The sequence below is a fragment of the Triticum aestivum genome, chromosome 3D (assembly GCF_018294505.1).
Source record: "Triticum aestivum cultivar Chinese Spring chromosome 3D, IWGSC CS RefSeq v2.1, whole genome shotgun sequence".
In the NCBI taxonomy this organism is placed as follows: domain Eukaryota; kingdom Viridiplantae; phylum Streptophyta; class Magnoliopsida; order Poales; family Poaceae; genus Triticum; species Triticum aestivum.
This window is the reverse complement of record NC_057802.1, coordinates 124,963,761-124,985,583: the sequence shown is the minus strand read 5'-3', so window position 1 is coordinate 124,985,583 and position 21,823 is coordinate 124,963,761.

Below are 21,823 nucleotides of genomic sequence, written 5' to 3'. Positions count from 1 at the left end.
ACAATAAGCTTGGCAAAAATGCATATCATGTTAAGAATCTGCCAGAAATATTTTATAGCAAAAGTAGAGCAGGATTGAGTCATGCTATGGTACTCTAAAATTGCAAACAATTGCAGGAATGGATCAATTACAACTATATCTACAAAACATCCTTACTGAACATCTCCAAAACATGCATGGATCTCTCTGTACCATCAAGTTTACATGGCAACAAAATTACAGCAGACAAAGACTTAGAGAAATCACTAAGTCCCTGAAAACAGAAATATTACAGGACCTACTTTGCATGCTTGTGCTAGTCACCACAGAGATCACAAAAATACATGGACTACACCACTGGAAAGATGGCATGGCATACTTCAAAACACATGTAGAGCTCATGCTCAAAAGATGCACAGAATAAATGATACAAAAATGACAAATCTCCAAGTTCTGCTAAGAACCAGAGATTAACAGCAACTAGCCCTCTCCCAACGAAGATTTGGGCATCAAGATAACCTCTAATGAACATGGTGCAATTGAACAAAATGAAGAGCATCACGAGGCGAACAATTTTACATATTATACGCGCGAATCGGAGCTACATGCACGAAGTTACGGTTATACGAACAGAGGCACATGCTGAGAATTTCCAGGACTTGGAGAATATTTGAGGGGGTTCGAGAGAAAGTCAACGGGGGAGGCTACCGAACGGATCTGGCCGGAGCTCGTGCTCGCTCGCCGGCGGGGCGGCGGCCGGAGGAGGAGAAGGAGGGCCGGAGGCGCGGCGGTCGGTGGCCGGAGCGGGCGGAGGAGAGCGGCGCCAGCGGGGAGGGACCGGGCTCCGGCGGGCGGGGCACGGCGGGGCCGTGCCGGTGGCGGCGGCGCCCGGCGCGGGAGGCGAGGCGGTGGCGGAGGAGACGGGCCGGAGGGCCGGCGCGCGGGCCCGGCGGGCCGGCGGGGTCCGGGCGGCGGCGGAGCGACGTGGCGCGCCGCGATTCGTCGGTTGCGGCGGCGGACGTGTCCGGCCGACGGCGGACGCGTCCGGCGGCGCGGAGGGAAAAACTTAGGGTTTCGACTGCAGTTTCGTTTTTCGGGATGCCCACTTATAAATAGGTAGAGGGAGCTAGGAGGCTCCAAATGAGGTGCGGTTTTCGCCCACACGATCGTGATCGAACGACCTAGAGCATGGAAGAGAGTTTGGTGGGGTTTGGGCTGGTTTTGGAGGGGTTTTTTGCTGGACACTCAAATGGACTTTGCGGATGCCCGGTTAACCGTTGGAGTACCAAACGACCTCCGAATGGAACGAAACTTGACCGGTAGTCTCCGGGTGGTATATTAAGACCACTTGACAAGCCTCGGTCCATTCCGAGAAAGTTTGACACACGCACACGAAAGAAAACAAGAGGGGTGCACCAGAGGAGATAGGAGCGCCGGATTGCAAAACGGACAACGGGGAAAATGCTCGGATGCATGAGACGAACACGTATGCGAATGCAATGCACATGATGAAATGATATGAAAATGCATGACATGACAAAATACAAAACCCGACAACGGAGGGAAAAACATATCACATAGCCGAAATGGCAAGAGTCGGAGTTACAAATATGGCAAGTTACATGCAGGGTGTTACAGGGACCTTTTCCTTCCTCTAATGGGTATACACATATTTTGGTTGCTGTTGATTATGTTACTAAGTGGGTGGAAGCTATTCCAACTAGTAGTGCTGATCACAACACCTCCATTGAAATGCTGAAAGAGGTTATTTTCCCAAGGTTTGGAGTCCCTAGATATTTAATGACTGATGGTGGTTCACACTTTATTCATGGTGCTTTCCTTAATATGCTTGCTAAATATGATGTTGACCATAGAATTGCATCACCCTATCATCCTCAATCTAGTGGTCAAGTTGAACTTAGCAATAGAGAAATAAAACTCCAAAAAACTGTTAATAGGTCCCGAAGAATTGGTCTAAGAAATTGGATGATGCACTTTGGGCCTACAGAACAACATATAAAAATCCTATGGGTATGTCTCCTTATAAAATAGTTTATGGAAAAGCTTGTCATTTGCCTCTTGAGTTAGAACATAAAGTATATTGGGCAATTAAATAACTCAACTATGATTTCAAACTTGCCGGTGAAAAGAGGTTATTTGATATTAGCTCACTAGATGAATGGAGAACCCAAGCTTACGAAAATGCAAGCTATTCAAAGAAAAGGTTAAAAGATGGCATGAAAAAAGAATCCAAAAGAGGGAGTTCAAAGTTGGTGAATATGTTCTTTTGTACAACTCTCGTTTCAGATTCTTTGCAGGAAAACTTCTCTCCAAATGGGAAGGACCATATATTATTGAAGAAGTCTATCGTTCTGGAGCCATCAAAATAAATAATTCTGAAGGTACTAACCCGAAGGTGGTCAATGGGCAAAGAATTAAGCACTATATCTTAGGTACGCCTATTAATGTTGAAAGCAATATTATTCAAACCATGACACTGGAGGAACATAAAGGAAACCTTTCGGAACACTCCAGAATCATGAAAAAAGAGGAGGTACGTGATACGGTAAGTAAACGGACTCCGAAAAATCCGCAAAAAATATTTTCTGTTAGTTTTGGAATATTAAAAAAAATTAGAAAAATAAGAAACAACCAGGAAGGCAACCCTGGTGGGCACAAGACACCAGGGCGCGCCAGGCTGCCAGGCGTGCCCAGGTGGGTTGTGCCCACCTCGGGTACCTTCCCGACTCCATTTTCCCCTCATTTTTCTTTTTTCCCAAGATAAAAAATCTTTATATACCCCCGAACATATTGACCATCATATCACAGAGAAATCTTCTATTCTTCTATCTTGCTATTTTCTCACAGATCTAGATCGCCATGGCTGCTCCGAGCTCCTCCAAGGACAAGTTCTTCGAGAGGGTAATCAACCCCTACTTGTCGGAGGTGGTGAAGCACCCTCAAATCATTGAGATGCGTGAGGGGCTGCTCCACATCCGGGATGTTTAGGGACCCAAAGGGAAGGGAACCGTGGAGGCCAGGCTCGAAGCCATGGAGCAAGAGGTCTTCAAGTGCAAGGGGATGGTGGAGTGCGGACTCAATGCCAATCACCTCATGATTACGGATTTCACCCGTGGTCTCAAGGTGGATGGCAGGTCTATGAAGGACGTCGTCTTCACCCTCAACGAGCAAATCAACTTTCTGCAAAGCCAAATCTATGATCTCCAAAACCAAGTCTTTGAATATGAGGCAAGGTTTAAAGGTATGAGTTTGGCTGCTAGTTGCAGGACTCGCGAGACTCGTTCTTCCTCTTATGACGGTGAGCCACTACTATGGAAACTGGAGGATAAGCTCGCTACCACCTCATCATCACCACCTCCTTCTTCATCACCAAAGGAGACTTGAGTTCATGGTATGTGCACTCCCCTTGGCTTGTGCCAAGCTTGGGGGAGGTGCCCCGGTATCGTGTCATCACCACTATCTTTGCCTTTGTTTATCTTAGTTCGATCTTTAGTTATCTTTTGAATTAGTGGAATAAAAGTTTAGTTCGATCTTTCTTTGAGTGCTTGCTTAGTGATCTATCTATCTATCTATCTATCTATCTATCTATCTATCTATCTATCTATGTAATTGTGTGCGAGATATATAATAAAGATTAGTTCAAATTTTGCTTTCTTTACTTTTATGCTTCAATACAAATAAAAAGAAATAATGAAAACTAATCTTATGGTAAGTAATGACATCACATAAGGAAAAGTATAAGTGGTAAAATTTATTGGAGATTGACAAACATAGCATTGGTCAATGATGCAATTCATGAAAGAATTAATAAGGGAAGAGAAGATTCACATGGAAATACACTATGTTGCAAATCTTTTATGATTGTGAGCCCCCATCAATATATTAATGCCAAAATTGTTGACGTTGGACAAGGAAGACAACATAATGATTTATGCTTGTTCATATTCACATAGAAGTTATATTGTCATAGATCCTTTAACATGTGGTGCTTGCTCAATATCTTTGCTAGCCAAAAATTCCGCACTAAGTAGAGATACTACTTGTGCATCCAAAAACCCTTAAACCCAAAATCTTGTTTTGAGAGTCCACCATACCTACCTATGGATTGAGTAAGATCCTTCAAGTAAGTTGTCATCGGTGCAATAAGGCAATAAAAATTGCTTCTAAATGTGTTGGATCATTTAGTGTAAGAGAAAATTGAGTGTTGTACGAACTTGTGATGGCAAAATAATAAAAGCGGTGAGTGTTAGCAATCATAGAAGACTATATGATGGTTGAGTATGTGGACTTGCCAAAAGGCTCCGATACGTGACCCTTCTTGAAAAGATGATGAATTATAGTTGCAAAGTTGACGGATAACATAGTTTGTTGGTTTTCAATAAAGTTTATGCTTTTACTTCAATGTTGTGATTAATTGTTACTTGTTCATGAGAAGTTATATGATAAAAGTTATGTGATAAAGTTATATAACAAAGTTTGTTGCTGCTATAATAATGTGCATGATGCTTCTATGTCTGTATTTTGTTTTTATCGACACCTCTCTCTCTAAGCATGTGGACATGTTTTTCGATTTTGGTTTTTCGCTTGAGGACAAGCGAGGTCTAAGCTTGGGGGAGTTGATACGTCCATTTTGCATCATGTTTACCTACTGTTATTTATAATATTTTTATGCATAATAATGCTTTATGGAGTAATTCTAATGTCTTTTCTCTCATAATATGCAAGGTTTACACAAAGAGGGAGAATGCCTGCAGCTGGAATTCTGGACCTGAAAAAGCTACGTCAGAGTTACCTATTCTACACATCTCCAAATGAGCTTAAAATTTACGGAGAATTGTTTTGCAATATATAAAAAATACTAGAGCAAATAACTACTGGAGGAGGCCCACCTAGGCGCCAGGCCCCCCAGGCGCGCCCTGGTGGGTTGTGCACTCCTCGGCCCACCTCCGGTGTGTCATTTTGACCTAAAAAAATAAGGAGAGGACTTTCGGGACGGAGCGCCGCCGTCTCGAGGCGGAACTTGGGCAGGAGCACTTTTGCCCTCCGGTGGAGCGATTCCGCCGGGGGAACTTCCCTCCCGGAGGGGGAAATCATCGTCATCGTCATCACCAACAACCCTCTCATCTTTGGGAGCGCAATCTCCATCAACATCTTCAACAACACCTTCTCCTCTCAAACCCTAGTTCATCTCTTGTGTTCAATCTTTGTACCGGAACCTCAGATTGGTACTTGTGGGTGACTAGTAGTGTAGATTACATCTTGTAGTTGATTACTAAATGGCTTATTTGGTGGAAGATTATACGTTCAGATCCATTATGCTATTTAATACCCCACTGATCTTGAGCATGATTATCGTTTGTGAGTAGTTACTTTTGTTCTCGAGGTCACGGGAGAAATCTTGTTGCAACTAATCATGTGAAATTGATATGTCACTACCGCAGGATGGTCCAAAACGCGACAGTCGAATCAGAGACCCTTCGACGAAACTGTGTGCGATGCCATAATCGCAAACGGTGGTGTAAAAAACCCGTCAAAAAAGGTGCAAAACGTTTGCGATGGGGGATGCATCAAACACGGTTCAGATTTTAGTTGCGTGTGCGATGCAGGGTATACGGTTCAGTTCAATTAACTATTTGCGATGAGGAGGAACAAAAGAAACATGCAGCCAGATGAAGGTGTGTGCGATATACAACATACGGTTCACTAGGATGAACTGTGTGTGATTAGGCAACACAATGGAAATGGTTCAACTGAACAAGATGTGTGTGATATGCGGCAAACATGTACGTAATCAGAAATGTGTGCCAAGACCAATAATAACACAAACGATTGTTGCTAGTAAGCCGTGTGATTTGCTCTGTCTATAGAGGAATAACATGTTATATATATATATAACTGAAATAAACATCCAATTACATAAGTGACTATACAGATCATTCGCACACACCTCAATAAACAATTGCATGCATTCTAAAGTAGGAGAAACGACCGTCTAGTCATATACTTCTTGTGATGCTCCCGCCACTGCTCTGTGGCTCGATCCCTTGTCTGGGGCAGGAAGAAGACACTTCCTCATGTCAACGATCCGCCTGTACATCTCGTAGATTGTGTACGCGCCCTTGGCCGCGTACTTGACATGTTGTTCATGCAGTCTCTCATGCCACACACTGTGCCACGCGTTCTTGTCCTTCTTGCTCTCATTCTTCATCTTCATGTAGTAGGGGTCGATGATGGCCGAGGCGAGGTCAACCAGGGAGTTCAATTTGTTTTTGTCGCCGCACCAGACCTTGTAGTGGTGCTGGATGTTGACAAGATTCGGGCATTTCAAGCTCGAAACCTTGAGCGCTTTTAGATCGTTGGTGGTGTCCACCGTAGCGAAACTGTAGTCGGAGCTGTTGATAAACCTGGAGAAACGCCCGCAAGGCCTTGTGGCCAGGTGGTAGTGGTAGACGAGGACGTCATGTCGCACGCACAACTGGGCGACGACAACCTTCTAATCGTGCCCGGCACGACCGATGGTGTACTCGAGGTCGAAGCCGACCACTTGGTACTTGTCCTCGGCAAGGAACTGCTCCATAGTTTGGATGGAGCTCTCCACTGAGACCGGATCATTCGTGTACACCACCGAGAGGGCCTCCCCCCTCACGTGGGTGTCCACTACGTGATGCGTGGTGAACTGCCCGCCGTTGTTGTTGTCGGCCGTTGGGAGCGCCATTGGAGCCACGGGGATCACCATTGGAACCGCTGGATGTCCTCTCAGTATGTGTTGTCGTGGGTGTGCTTATTGTGTCATGTGACACGAGAGATGAAGGTAAATGGCCGCAGGAATAACTGGGGGCCGGGCGGACTGGATTCTCTGCGCGTCTGCACGGTAGTTTTTGCAGCGGGTAACTGCATTGTCGCACCGCGCCCGGCGCAACCGCATGCACACGAACGTGCGTGATCGTGCGCCAGCCCCAAACACTGGCAGCACGCGTGGAGGGACGAGGGCAGAGCACCCGGAGGGACGCCAGAGCAGAGCGCGCACGGCGGGACGCGAGCAGAGCGCGCCGCGGCCGCCTCAACCGCAAGCAACCACACACATAGAGAAGTTGAACACGCAGGAAATGGTCGCCTACAAGCCGGCTGACAGTTGCGTCGCTGCGTAGAGAGCGGTCGTGTGCTACTGCCTCCGTCTTGGTCTATAGTCCCCTTTATATTCTGTGCCATACTTTGCCCTCAAATTTAACCAACAAAATGTTATTGCATGTTATAAAAATTATATAATTGGAAACTATGTTCAAATACAAATCCAACTATATAATCTTTGGCGACATGCATTTGTATTTTATTAGTTAAATCCTACTTATAAACCAGGACGGGGGTATAGTAGGTAATAAAATCACAAACGTTTTTTTATTAACCGTATGTGTACGTGGCTTTTCGTCCTCCTCTCGCATGTCTTGTCACCCCGCTGCGGCAGACGGCTTACAATGCAAGCTTGCGCAACGCGCGGGGGCGTTCTTTTGGCCAAATGGTGGCGCCAATGAATCGTCAGTCAGCCCGTTCCCGCGCAACCTCGCAGGTTCCCGCGCAAGCTTCCCGCCCGACTCGGTGAAATCCCCCAAAATCCCAATGCTTACCGGCCTGCTATATAAACCCTCACGGCCGGCGAGTCCTGCGTCACATTTTCCCCTCCCCCCTGTAGCTTATCTCGTCTCCTTCTCCCACAATCGCCAATGGCACCGGTCCGTCGTCGTCGCTCAGCCACGCCGCCATCATCAGAGGACATCTCCAGCTGGGAGGCTACACCGCGGCGGCGGCGCAGTCCCCGACATAGTGTAGTGCGTGTGGTGTCCCTGTTGGGTGTGTGTGCAGAACACCCACCACACGCTCCGCCGCCGTCGCTCGTCAGCAGCTGTTGCCAGCCACCGTTGCTGCCACACCACCGTCGAAAGCCAGGGCCATCGCCCGCTCCGCCGCCGCGCCTGAAGGCGGGAGGTGGCCGTCGTGGCCGCCACCCCACTGCCGGCCACCGTGGCCATCACCCGCTCCGCCACCGCGGCCCGAAGGTGGGAGGTGGTGGTCGTGGCCGCCACCCCATCATCAGCCGCCGTGGCCGCTGAGGGAGTCCTGGACTAAGGGGTCCTCGGGCGTCCGGCCTGTTATCCATGGGCCGGACTGATGGGCTGTGAAGACATGAAGACTGAAGACCATACTCGTGTCCGGATTGGAGTCTCCTTGGCGTGGAAGGCAAGCTAGGCGACCAGCTATGAAGATTCCTTCTTATGTAACCGACCCCGTGTAACCCTAGATCTCTCCGGTGTCTATATAAGCCGAAGAGCATAGTCCGGATAGGGGAGATTCATTACCATATTCATAGGCTAGGCTTCTAAGGTTTAGCCATTACGATCTCGTGGTAGATCAACTCTTGTAACACTCATATTCATCAAGATCAATCAAGCAGGAAGTAGGGTATTACCTCCATAGAGAGGGCCCGAACCTGGGTAAACATCGTGTCCCCCGTCTCCTGTTACCATCGATCCTAGACACACAGTTCGGGACACCCTACCCGAGATCCGTTGGTTTTGACACCGACATTGGTGCTTTCATTGAGAGTTCCACTGTGCCGTCGACAAAAGGTTTGATGGCCCCTTCAATCGTCGATGATGACGTTGTCTAGGGAGAAACCTTTCTCCCCGGATAGATCTTCGTGTTCGGCGGCTTCGTACTACGGGCCAACTCGCTTGGCCATCTGGAGCAGATCAACAGCTACGCCCCTGGCCATCAGGTCAGATTCGGAAGCTTGAACTACATTGCGGACATCCGTGGAGACTTGATCTTCGACGGATTCGAGACCGCGGCAATCGCTCCCCGCCGCCCCGATGGACATGGCTTAAACCGGTCATCGGGCCGCATCCAGGAGAGAGCTCCTGCAGCAACTCTGGCCTTAGATCCGGAGCAGATCAAGTCCCCCGAAGATGGGAAGATCAACCCCATCGCGGGGGCTACCGATTCTGCGGTGTTGGAGCCGCTCGCAGATTCCACTGCCTACGACATCTGCATCAATGGAACCCCGGACTCTTCTCCGGTGTCGAGTTCCGAACCCTGTGAGCCCGCGGATACCGAACTCGATCGGTTATCGATCTTCAAGTTCAGCGCCGCAGATGTCTTCCAGCCCTCGCCCATGGGCGACCTACTAAACTCATTAAAAAACCTATCCCTGGCAGATGGCTTATCGCCGAACTATGTTGGGTTCGAACTTACGGCGGATGATGGAGAATTTCTCTCCCCACCCGCCACCCACTTTATAGCCACCGTCGAAGGCCCAACCAACACGACTGATCCCCGCTCCAAAGACATCGCCGGTACGGACGACGATGAGGGGCAGGGCCAGAGCTTTCTACCCGCTAGACACGGGATGGCCACTTCCTGGTATGATGTGTGTATGATAGACACACCCGACGACGCTCTCGACGATGACAAGGAGGATCCAGTCGAGAATAAACCTCCTGGTACACAGTCCGAACACCGGCGCCCACGGCGCCACTCCAAGCCACATCGCCCAAGAGAAAACACTGCTAGCACCAGAAAAGACAATACTCCGGACAATGAAGACCCTGTTGAGGTAGAATCCGAACAGGAGGAACAGGAAAGCGGGCAAGACAGCCCTGATGAACATGCCACATATGGAGACTCAGAGGACAACAATTATCTCCCACCCTCCGAGGAAGAGGGGATCCTCGGCAGCGAGGATTTTATCGTGCCTAAGGAACCTCTCGAGCAGGAACGCTTTAAACGCCGGCTTATAGCCACTGCAAGGAGCCTAAGGAAGAAGCAGCTGCAGCTTCAAGCAAGCCAGGATTTGCTCAATGATAGATGGACCGAGGTCCTGGCCGCCGAAGAATATGGCCTTAGCGGCCCAGAAGAAAGCCACCCCAAGAGTAGGTGGCTACCTCGATATGATGGCAGGGTGTTGGAGCCCACATCACCATCAAACAACGCGGTGGGCCGACCACAATTGGGTCCGGACAAAGCAGCAGCCCAAGCAGAGCACCATACCAACCCATCCGGCCACCCAAGCAAGAATAAAGGAGCTCGGGGGAACACTCGTGACATCCAAGAAGACCTGGAGGGTAGAACAGGACACACAAAACCAAGACACAAATCGTGGGGACATGCCCCGACCAGTAACGACGGTTATCTATTCGGACACAACAGACCCGACCACGCTCGGTATGAAAACCGTAAGCGGAGTCCGCCAGAGGTGCTTCAAAGTGTGGCACAACATAGAGGAGCCGCACACCCTCTCTGCTTCACCGACGAGGTAATGGAGCGCGGATTCCCAGACGGGTTCAAACCCATTAACATTGAATCATACAATGGAACAACAGATCCCGCGGTATGGCTTGAGGATTACCTCCTCCATATTCACATGGCTCGCGGAGACAACCTTCATGCCATTAAATACATACCTCTCAAGCTTAAAGGGCCAGCTCGCTACTAGCTAAACAGTTTACCAGAAAATTCTATTGGTAGCTGGGAAGACTTGGAGGACGCCTTTCGAGACAACTTCCAAGGAACATATGTTCGGCCACTAGATGCCGATGACTTAAGTCATATTGTCCAGAAGCCCGGCGAGTCAGCCAGGGAGCTCTGGACTAGGTTCTTAGTCAAAAAGAACCAAATTGTCGACTGTCCGGACGCAAAAGCCCTCGCAGCCTTCAAACATGGCGTCCGGGATGAATGGCTAGCGCGTCACCTCGGCCAGGAAGGACCCTAGTCCATGACAGCCCTTACCGCTCTAATGACTCGCTTTTGTGCGGGAGAAGACAACTGGCTCGCCGTAAAAGCAACAACGCTAGCGACCCGGGCACTTCCGAAATTCGAGACGGCAACGGTAAGCCACGATGAACCGAACACAACAGTCGCAGTAATACATGTAACACAGCGGTGAACGCCGGATTTCACAATCTGAAGCCCGGTCAACGGAAGAAGCCACTAAAGGCAAACCAGGATGGACCATCCACCCTTGACAGGATATTGGACCGACCTTGTCAGATTCACGGTCACCCTGATAGGCCAGCTAATCATACCAACAGAAACTGTTGGGTCCTCAAGCAGGCAGGCAAGCTCAACGCCGATCATAAGGGGAGGAGGCCACCAGGCGATAGAGACGATGGATCGGCTCACCAGCCGAACACCAGGGGCTAGAAACACTTTCCCTCTGAAGTTCGACCACTCCCAGAACGGAAATAGCAGCTCGGCTTCTGCCACCCACCTACTGTATTGGCAAAGTTTACACCACGCGTACATCACTACGCACTCAAGATACCATGGGCATCGGCGGAAGCACAATATGGACAACCCTGCAAAAATCCCCGTAACGTTTTTATCCGTTTTTCTTATTTTTCTGTATCATTTCTTAAAAACAGGTGACCATCAGGACATCATCTACATCGGACTCTATCGAAGTTCGGATCCGCACACTCACCTAAGGGGCCACTCCCGTTAAGGATTCCCCTCCCCGAGGACGGGCGGCGCTGACGTGCGACAGGAGGTCCAAAATAAGCTTTTGTAGACCGCACTCTTTCTTTTGAGCCTGTACCATGCCCTTTTCGTCTGTTCCCAACCCCGAGCATGTCAAATAGCTGGGTTGTGGTTTTTACTCTTTATATTTATCATTGGCATATTGCTCCGCTCCCAGTAAACTTTATCCGAACTAATCTTTCACACTCTTTCTACAATGAGTCCGGCCGTAACGGCTGCCTTACAAGACGCGCCTTGGCATAACTTGCCAGGGGCCCGGTATGGGAACAAACGAGTCGCCAGTAAAAGTCCGAATAGCTCTATAGCGTACTTCGGCGTCGCAAGTTTGGCCTTATATGCATCAGCTCCGAATCATTGTCTTTGGTCAATAGTTGGGTTGCCCGGCTCTTATGCTTGCTACCCTACGTTCCGCTCTATCGGCTAGGGTAGTAAAGGGAGAACTACTGCGATTGTGCCCCCGCCTAGACCGGATGAGCACCTCAGTAGAGAAAGCCGAAAACTGACTGTCATGATGCGGCGAGAGCTGGTCAACCACTTGACGACTTATTCAAATCCTTAGTGATTCTCCGTGTCACACGAGGGATCTTTTTTAGATCAACATATGTAAGGCACTATGCGCCGTATACATACCAGGGGCTATGTCGTAGCCCCACCATAAAACTCCTATGGCTAAGTGAAAGTGTTAACGCCATATAGTCCGATTGCCTGGTTCGCCGCATTATCACCTCCTTTATGGACCAAGACGTTGGATAAAGAGTGATTAAATGCTTTTCCGAACACCCCCGTACTTCCTACGAGGGGCTGAAGCCGACGACTGGAAAACTTCCAGATTATACTAAAACGGCCACAGAGGAGGAATTCAAGCTTTTGAGCAAAATATAAATAGATTAACTATAAAGTTGTCTGTTACACCATTATATAAATCACTCGAACATTATATCTTTCGAGCATTGACCCTCTATCAAGCGGGCGGCATCTAAGACGTCTTCAAAATAGTGCTCCGGCTCATTACGGTCCTGGCCCTTGGGTGGACTCCTTGCCGCAACATCAATGGCCTTCATCTTTCCCCAAAATGTTTTGACTCGGGCAAAGGCCATCCGTGCACCCTCAATGCACGCCGACCGCTTCATAGCGTCGATATGTGGCACCGCGTCAACAAGCCGCCGCACCAGGCCGAAATAACTACTCGGAATAGGCTCACTTGGCCACAACCGGATTATGACGTTCTTCATGGCGTCGCCAGATATCCTATGAAGCTCGGCCCACTGGGACATCTGTTCATTGAGCAACAGAGGGTGCTTTGACGCGCCGAATTGTCACCAGAAAAGTTTCTCCGTTGCATATCCCTCTATTGCGTGGTAAAACTGCGCCGCATCGGAAGAACTCTTCGGCAAGTCCAAAAATTTGTCCGGAGAACTCCATACTTGTGACACCCAAAATTTTATTTGGCTTTTTCAAACTTTTATTTGATTTGAGGGGTGTTATTTAAAAATTTTCTTCTAAAGAACTCTTCCTCTCAAAAACTTTCTTTTATGAAAAATGTTTTGTTTGGATTCACCCAAGACTTGATTGTTGGTCATGGAGGTTTTTCATCTCATGTTGGCTCAAATGTTTTTCATTTGGAAAAAAATATATTTGAAAATCTTTTAAATAATCCTATGGCTTTTGGAGTGATCTTTTTCCCCTTTCAAAAATCCCTCTTGCCATGACCTTAGTGGAAATCCCCTCCCAAAAGCCTTTCCCCATCTTTGGATCATGATATATTTCAAATCCAGCAGTTTGAACCTCCCCCTAAAAATTTTCTTTCATTTATTTCTCATCAAAAATAATTTCCGCCCTCTACTTTGGCTCTTGGAGATTTACAAAGGAGCTACCCTTTCTACTTTGAGTTTTGCCTCCAAACCAAATTCCCTAGCTAGTCCTTAGAGCCCTCAACGAAGATCCATGAAGATCCACTGGTTTCCAGTTCAAAATTTTCAAATTGTGCTTGCTGCAAGTTTGGACCATATTTGCCAAATTTGATGAAATTCATTTGAATTCTCCTCCTAAAAATCTGAGAAAATTCAGGCAGCCTCTGGGTGCATTGAGAGGTCACCTCACCAAGTCCCAGCTCCAGATTTTTTTCTTCATGCCAAATCATTTCGTCGAACACCTGATGGACACTGTTGCTGTCAATGTTCAGAGTTCAGTTAAACAGTTTAAGTGAGCACTGTCGTTTTCTTCAGAGCCCGTTGTCGATCTCGCCAGTACCCCGGTGGCGCCTTGCTCCCTGTTCCCTCCTTCTTATCCCTGCGCCGCACGACCGCCTGGAGGTTTGCGGGTGTCGGCGACGAGCAGGAGGAGGTGCGCCACCCGTGAGCGACGGCAGCAGCGGCTGCTAGAGAGAGGCGCAGCGGTGGACGGCGCCATCCAGCGCCGCCCAAGCCACCTGAGGCCGCCGCGTGGCCATCCACTCACCCGTGCACGCTGCCATCCTTCGTCGTGAACTGCTAGGCGCGGAGCGCGCTCTCTACCGCCGCCGTGCCCGTACGGCCGCCCCGTCGAGGATCGGCGCATTACGCCTTGCCCGACCGAGGTTTAGCGGTGGAACGGCACCAGTGATCTTCCCTGATGGTGCCTAGCCCCCTAAACCCCCTGCCCAACCTCTGCCTCGCCGTAATCGCTCGCCGGAGATATCCCGTTCACGGCCACCCCCTCGGATCGCCTATAAAAGGAGGCCCCGAGCTCTAACTCGAACCCACACCACCTCTGCACTCCACCAATACCACGCCAAGCCACCGGAAGAGCCCCGAGGGAGCCTTCTTCCCCAACTCCGGCCGCCTCGACCCGCCACGGGACCCAGCTCGATTCGCTCCCGTGCGTGCACCTCTACCCCTCAGCTCTTGCCAGTAGCTTCCTAGTACATCCACTCTCCTGACCCGCGCTTCAATTTGGAGTTTGCAGCACCCACCGGAGTTCTCCACCATCGCCCGAACCACCGTCCGCCGGAGAAAGTGTCGCCGTCGACGTGGTGCTCTCTGACGGCCAAGTCCATCACCCACCGACGCGGAAGAACACAGTGAACCTCTTGGTACCCTCCGATCTCCCTGCCTCGCCGTGGTTCAACGCCGGCGACCACCGCAGCCTTCGGGCGCCGACGAAGTTTTAAACCTGACGGGTGGACCCCCCCGTCAGCCTCTCTTCTTTCCCCCCTCGAACCGTTTTCTGTTGGCGCCTTCGGGCAAATGCGCTTTCTCTTTGGGCTGGCGCCTTTTATTCCGAACCGTTTTCTGTTTTCTCAAACAAGTCCCTGGTTCTTTTCTGTTTCATCACAGATCAGTCCCTGGACTAAAACCCTTATAACTTTTTAATAAAAGATGATTTTTGATTGATTCTTTTTCTGTCAGTCTTGTATTTTTGTCTAGTTTTTTATAGTATTTATTTGGAAAAATTTGGAACAATTTTTATGCACGCGACGATTTTCACGTTAGTATACGGTTTCGTTATACCGTAGGTTCCGGAGGAGGTGACGGAGCCGCGAACTTCGCCGAGCTAGACTCCGACTTCTCCGAACCAGGCAAGCATGTTTGAACCTTTGATATGATAGGTGTTTTGCATGTTTGCTTGAATGGTTTGTGCATGGCATATGAGCATCGGTGAGTATTACGTTGCATGCAAGGCAACTGACCGTGTGTTTCGAAGTTATCGTGATCTCTGATGAGAGATGACCTGATCATGTGGTGACATGAAAGGTAGTAAGATGGTATTGTTGTAGCATGCCAGTCTTACGTCATCCGATAAATTCCGACGTTAACGTGGACCGAGCCACGTTACCGTTCTTCCCCTTTCGTGCTGCCACATGTTTTCTGCAAAGAATACGGTTTAGTAAGTTGTTAACCTCTTTCCTTGTACACACCAAATAGAGGGGCCGGGATGAGGGTTCCATGGCCCTGGATTAAAGCCAGTCATCCGGTCAGGGGGCATGGGTGTTTCCGGTTGGGACCGAGAGGGGGGCACCCCTTAGAGCGCGCGTATATAAATTTGATCCCATGCTACGCGAGGTTGTAGCCTCCCCGTCTCAAGGTTTTTCTTGAACGTTGCCGAGGGTGATTCCTGGCATCGGAATGTTGAATGGGTGTGTACTGGTTAGATGTGTTTCTCCTAAAACACCGTAAACGGAACTAGTCCTTGTGACTACTGAAATCCGTTGGCTGTGGTTAAAGTACAAACTCTGCAGAGTCAAATCCTTCCGAGTCATCGTGTCCGTGATCAAGGACCATGGCCAGTATATCCATATCTATGTCAGTCCTCGTGGTAAATCCCCGGTGAACAAGCTTAAGTGGTATACCCGTTTGAATTGTTATTCCTGTGGATGGACTAACCTTTATTTTATCTCGTACTTGAATATTCCCGTGAAATGAATTAAATTCATGAGCTACTGAATTATTAAGTTGTGAAATATAAGCCCTTTATGTGATGTCGCTCAGACGTCCGACTGTGGCACTCTTGTTATTTACTTTTGATATAAGCCCTTTAAGTGATGTCGCTCAGACGTCCGACTATGGCACTCTTGTCATTTACTTTCAATATAAGCCCTTTATGTGATGTCGCTCAGACGTCCGACTGTGGCATGTCCGTTATTTACTTTTGATATAAGCCCTTTATGTGATGTCGCTCAGACGTCCGACTGTGGCACTCTTGTCATTTACTTTCAATATAAGCCCTTTATGTGATGTCGCTTCAGACGTCCGACTGTGGCACGCACTGTCATTTATTTTCCATTATAAGCCCTTTATGTGGTGTCGCCTTGACGCCCGACTGCGGCATTGTTATTTCATTTGTATCCTTTCGAGGAGTCATTCAGACACTCGATTGGCCTTCAGTATTACTTTGGGATTTCGGGAGGACTACCGCCCGACTTCCCTTTTATTTTCCATGCATTGCTATCTCATTGTCTGAGTGCGCTTGTCAATCTGTTCACATGCATCATGTTTACATTTATTATATCTTAGGTCCGAACTGTCTTGCGAGTACTTTCATAGTACTCACCTGGCTTGTTGATTTGGCCAGATGTTGACGAAGGCGATCTCATGGATGAAGAGTTTGATAGTGAGTCCGACGCCTAGAGGAGTCCCAGTCAGTCCCGTGCGATCCTGGATATTGGTCACTTGTATTATATACGCTTCCGCCACCCACAATAAGTATCCTCGAGCCTCACTCCGACGCTCGAAGAGCTGTTAGTTTTAGGAGTCATGTCACCCACTTCACTGTGATTTATCCACCACCGTTGTTTCTTTGTGAGTCAGTAGTATGCCACCCTATCCGCCTTTATGTATTATTGGCGAGCTTGTAATAAATTGTTGAGCAGTCTCCGCTCAACCTTGTATTATATTTAGTACTCCTGGTTTTCTTCTGTGATCAAGATATTGTCTACCAGTGAGAAGGATTCTTCTCTACTGGTCCGTAAAAGGGATCGGTTTCTCAATAAATATTTTTATTGGAAAACCGGTCGTGACAAGCTTGGTATCAGAGCCAGGCTGACTGTAGGAAGCCACTAGGTGCGATCGCTAATCGGTTATTAGCATCTTTGGTGCTTTTTCAGCATTTTGCGAATGTAGCTATTTTCTGTTGGTCATCATAAATTTATGATATGACTACTCAGAATTTTTGCCTACTTTTGTAGATGGCTGGCAACGACTGCGAGACTCGGGTGTTCACTAACGTGCCCGAGGGGTTTGTCAAACTCCTCGTCTCCATCACCAAGCTCGCGATCGGGCCAGCGACTCGTCCGGAGTTCACGCTTTACCAGCACAAGCTCAGCGACGACGTGTCTATGCACCAAGCCGTGGTGCAATTCAAGGGAGGACGTTCTGCGTCACGCCACTTCCGTTTTGTGGGAAGGGCCATGCCTACGGAGAGGCATGCCATGCAGATGGCCGCCCGTGAGGCGATAGCTCGCCTTCGGGATATCCTTCCTATGATGAAGACTCGTCGCTACCGCTACCTCCCATGCCATGTGCCATATACTTGTCACTATGCATTCGCCTGCCATAGGGGAGAGCGGGATGAAGCTATCGAGATGCTTGTCGAGTACCTCAAAGCTCTGGAGGAATCTTTCGACAACCTCGTGGACGATCTTGTGGCTGCCCGCATGGACTTAGTTCGGGGCGGTCCTGCCAGCAGGAAGGAGCTTCTCCACATGGCACCGCCACTGACATTCGTCTCGTCCTCGGCATCTTATTCACCGGCCATTTTGGCCACTGCTCGCCGTCTGCCTACCACTGAGGAGTTCGACCGAGTCATCGCTCCTACTCCAGTCAGAGCTGCACCGCCTGCCGCACCCGCACTGCCGCCTGTCGCTCCCGCGCCATCACCTCAGCGCAGTGCTACGCGCCTGGAGCCTACTAGGGAGGAGGTGGAGGTTGAGTCTCCTGCACCGCTGGGTCTTACCCTCGGCAAGGGGAAGGACATCTTCACCATCTCCGACTGAGTGCGCTTAGTAGCCGCGCGTTGTGCCTGCATGTATGTTATGTTTTATGTACTTAAGTTTGTAGTAGTTGTGTGCGCTGCATTCCGGAGGAGTGTGCTAGTCTAAATAACATGTCAGGAATGTGTACGCACATCCTGAGTGATGTATCGTATGTTTGCGTATCGCGTGTAAGATATGTGCTAAGCAGTCCTTCTCCGTGCGCAGTCAAATATTTTCTTGGAAAATCTTGAGGTCTTTTAAAATTTTTGTCTTTGCAAGATTTTCCTTGTGCCACACAGTTCTTCTCATGATTTTTGCAAAATAATACCCCAGAGTGGAAAATGTCTCGTCCTTGGACCCGTTCCATGCCAAATCCAACCGAAGAAGTTTATGGAACACAGACCAGCAACAACTTCACTCAGGGACAGTCTAGTCAACAGGACAGCGAGGCAGCCTTATCTCAAGTATGCCGCTTCTTTGAACAAAGCCAGCAACAGCACCAAGAGATGATGAATCACGTCATCAATATGGAAAATCACCGTGAACCATACCAACCACACTCCAAGTTGTCTGAACTGCAGAAGACACGCCCTCCAACGTTTGCTCACACTGATAGGCCGCTTGAAGCCGATGATTGGCTTCGTGACATCGAAAGAAAGTTGATTATTGCTCAATGTTCTGATCAGGAGAAGGTGCTCTATGCACCTCACTACCTCACTGGAGCAGCTGTAGCATGGTGGGAAAACTTCCTACACATGCATCCCAGTGTACACAACATCACCTGGGAAGAGTTTAAGGAAGGCTTTCGTGGGGCACACATCCCCAGGAGCATCATAAAAATCAAGAAAAGAGAATTTGATGACCTCAAGCAAAGAGGCATGTCAGTGACAGAATACAACGGTCAGTTTACCCAGCTATCTCGTTATGCCTACGATGAACATATGACTGAGAACAAAAGGATGGAAAAATTTCTGGACGGCCTGGCGCCAGCATTAAGATGCCAACTGGTCGTACACACTTTCCCAGATTTCAAAACTCTGGTTGACAAGGCCATTACCTTGGAGAATGAGCGCCGCAGTCTGGAGGATATCCGTAAGCGGAAAAGGGACAAGACGACTCTTGCTCGCAACAATCGAAGCAAGACTGAGGTTTCGAGAAATGAAGCGAGAAAATCCACGACGACTGCTATAAGGCCAACCAGACAGTTTCATTCAAGGGACAAGGACTTTACGTACCGTCCAGGGGTCACTTGCTATGCTTGTGGTGAAGAAGGGCACTATGCCAAACAGTGCCCAAAACCAAGGAACTCGGCCCCCAAGCCGAACAATGGTGGGAACAATCCAGCCCCCAAGCGCAACAATTTCAATCCCAACAACAATCACAGGAAGGGTCACCTGAACCATGTGACCAGGGAAGAAGCCCAGAATGCCCCAGACATCGTACTCGGTACGTTCCCTGTCAACACAGTACCTGCCACGGTTTTGTTTGATTCTGGAGCTTCTCACTCGTTCATTTCGAAGAGTTTTGTTTTACAACATGGTTTTCTGATACTTCCCTTGGAAAAATCTATGATCATCAAGTCCCCCAGGAATAAGCAGATCGCTCAGAGTTACTGCCAAGGAGTGATCATTGAATTCGAAGGACTAAAGTTTCAGGCTAATCTCATCGTGTTGGAAAATAAAGGACTGGATGTCATCCTAGGGATGGACTGGTTGACCACCAACAAGGGATTTATTGACTGTTTCAATCGGACCGTGATTCTCACTCACCATCACGGCAAGACAATTAAGGTTACAGCTCAAGAGAGACCACGGTCACGGCAACCAAAGTTGAACAAAGTGGACATTTCAGAATTGAGAAAAGTTCCAGTGGTGTGCGAATTTCCCGACGTATTTCCTGAAGAACTACCAGGCATGCCACCAGACCGAGAGATAGAGTTCAGCATTGAACTAGCACCTGGCACCACTCCCATCTATAAGAAACCTTATAGAATGGCACCCTCAGAGTTGGTAGAATTGAAGAAGCAAATAAAGGAATTACTGGACAAAGGATTTATTCGAGCCAGCTCCTCACCATGGGGTTCGCCAGTATTATTCGCCAAGAAAAAGGATGGGACACTGAGATTGTGTATAGACTATCGAGCTCTCAATATGGTCACCATCAAAAACAAATATCCGATGCCACGGATAAATGATTTGTTTGACCAGCTCGCACAAGCCAAGGTGTTCTCAAAAATTGATTTAAGATCGGGATATCATCAATTAAAAGTACGGACAGAAGATATCCCTAAGACAGCATTCACCTCCAGATACGGATTATATGAGTTCACAGTAATGCCGTTTGGACTGACGAACGCCCCCGCATATTTCGTCCACCTCATGAACAAAGTGTTTATGAAATTCATGGACAAATTTGTTGTGGTGTTCATTGACGACATTCTGGTATACTCAAGGACACCAGAAGAACATGCTGAACATCTCAGAATTGTTTTGGGAGAATTAAGGAAACATCAATTGTACGCCAAATTTAGCAAGTGTGAATTTTGGCTAAGGCAAGTTGGTTTTCCTAGGCCATATATTAACCCAAGAAGGCGTGGCCGTAGACCCAGAAAAAGTCAAAGCCATACTTGACTGGAAACCACCAGCCAACGTGACAGATGTGCGGAGTTTCCTTGGAATGGCTGGATATTACCGGAGGTTTATTGAAGGATTCTCCACTGTGGCAAAACCAATGACCCAGTTGCTCAAGAAAGACAAGAAATTTGTATGGACGGAAGCATGCGAGAAAAGCTTCCAAGAACTCAAGAAGAAACTAACAACAGCACCAGTTTTGACCGTGCCAGACATACACAAGAGTTTTGAAGTGTATTGTGACGCGTCCCGGAAGGGCCTCGGATGCGTACTGATGCAGGATGGCAAAGTTGTCGCGTATGCTTCCAGGCAACTACGGAAGCATGAGGAAAATTATCCAACTCATGACTTGGAGCTAGCAGCCGTCATCCATGCACTCAAGGAATGGAGACACTTTCTGTTGGGAAATCGTTGTGAAATATATACGGACCATAAGAGCCTTAAATATATTTTCACACAACCAGAGCTGAATTTACGACAACGACGCTGGTTGGAATTGGTCATGGACTATGATGTCGGCATTCACTACCATCGAGGGAAAGCAAATGTAGTGGCAGATGCTCTTAGTCGGAACCCCAGCCCGGGCAACGACAGTCCACAGAACTTGAGACCTGAGTTTCAGCAGGAGTTCGCTAGACTCAACATGGTGTTAGTCTCTGAGGGCACCGTATCAAATCTGGAGATACATCCCACCCTAATGGAACAAATTAAGAAGGCTCAGCAGGGACATCCCAGCATCGAAGGTATAAAGAGAAAAATGAGCCTAGGCAAGGCTTCAGAGTTCGTCACAGACAATGAAGGAATATTATGGTACGGGGACAGACTTTGCGTACCAAACATTGAGGAACTCAAGCAACAAATCCTAACCGAAAGCCACACCGCTCCATACTCGATCCACCCTGGAGGAACCAAAATGTACAAAGACATTCAGGAAAGATTTTGGTGGCACGGTATGAAAAGGGATATAGCCGCATTCATTGCTTGTTGCGATTCATGTCAGCGCATTAAAGCCGAGCATCAAAAGCCAGCAGGGCTGCTACAGCCAAACCGGATACCTGAGTGGAAATGGGATGAAATTGGAATGGACTTCATCGTCGGACTACCTCGATCTCAACGCGGAAATGACGCCATATGGGTCATCACAGATAGGCTAACCAAGGTTGCTCATTTCATTCCCGTGAAGACGACCTACTCCACTCAAAGGCTTGCCAAGCTT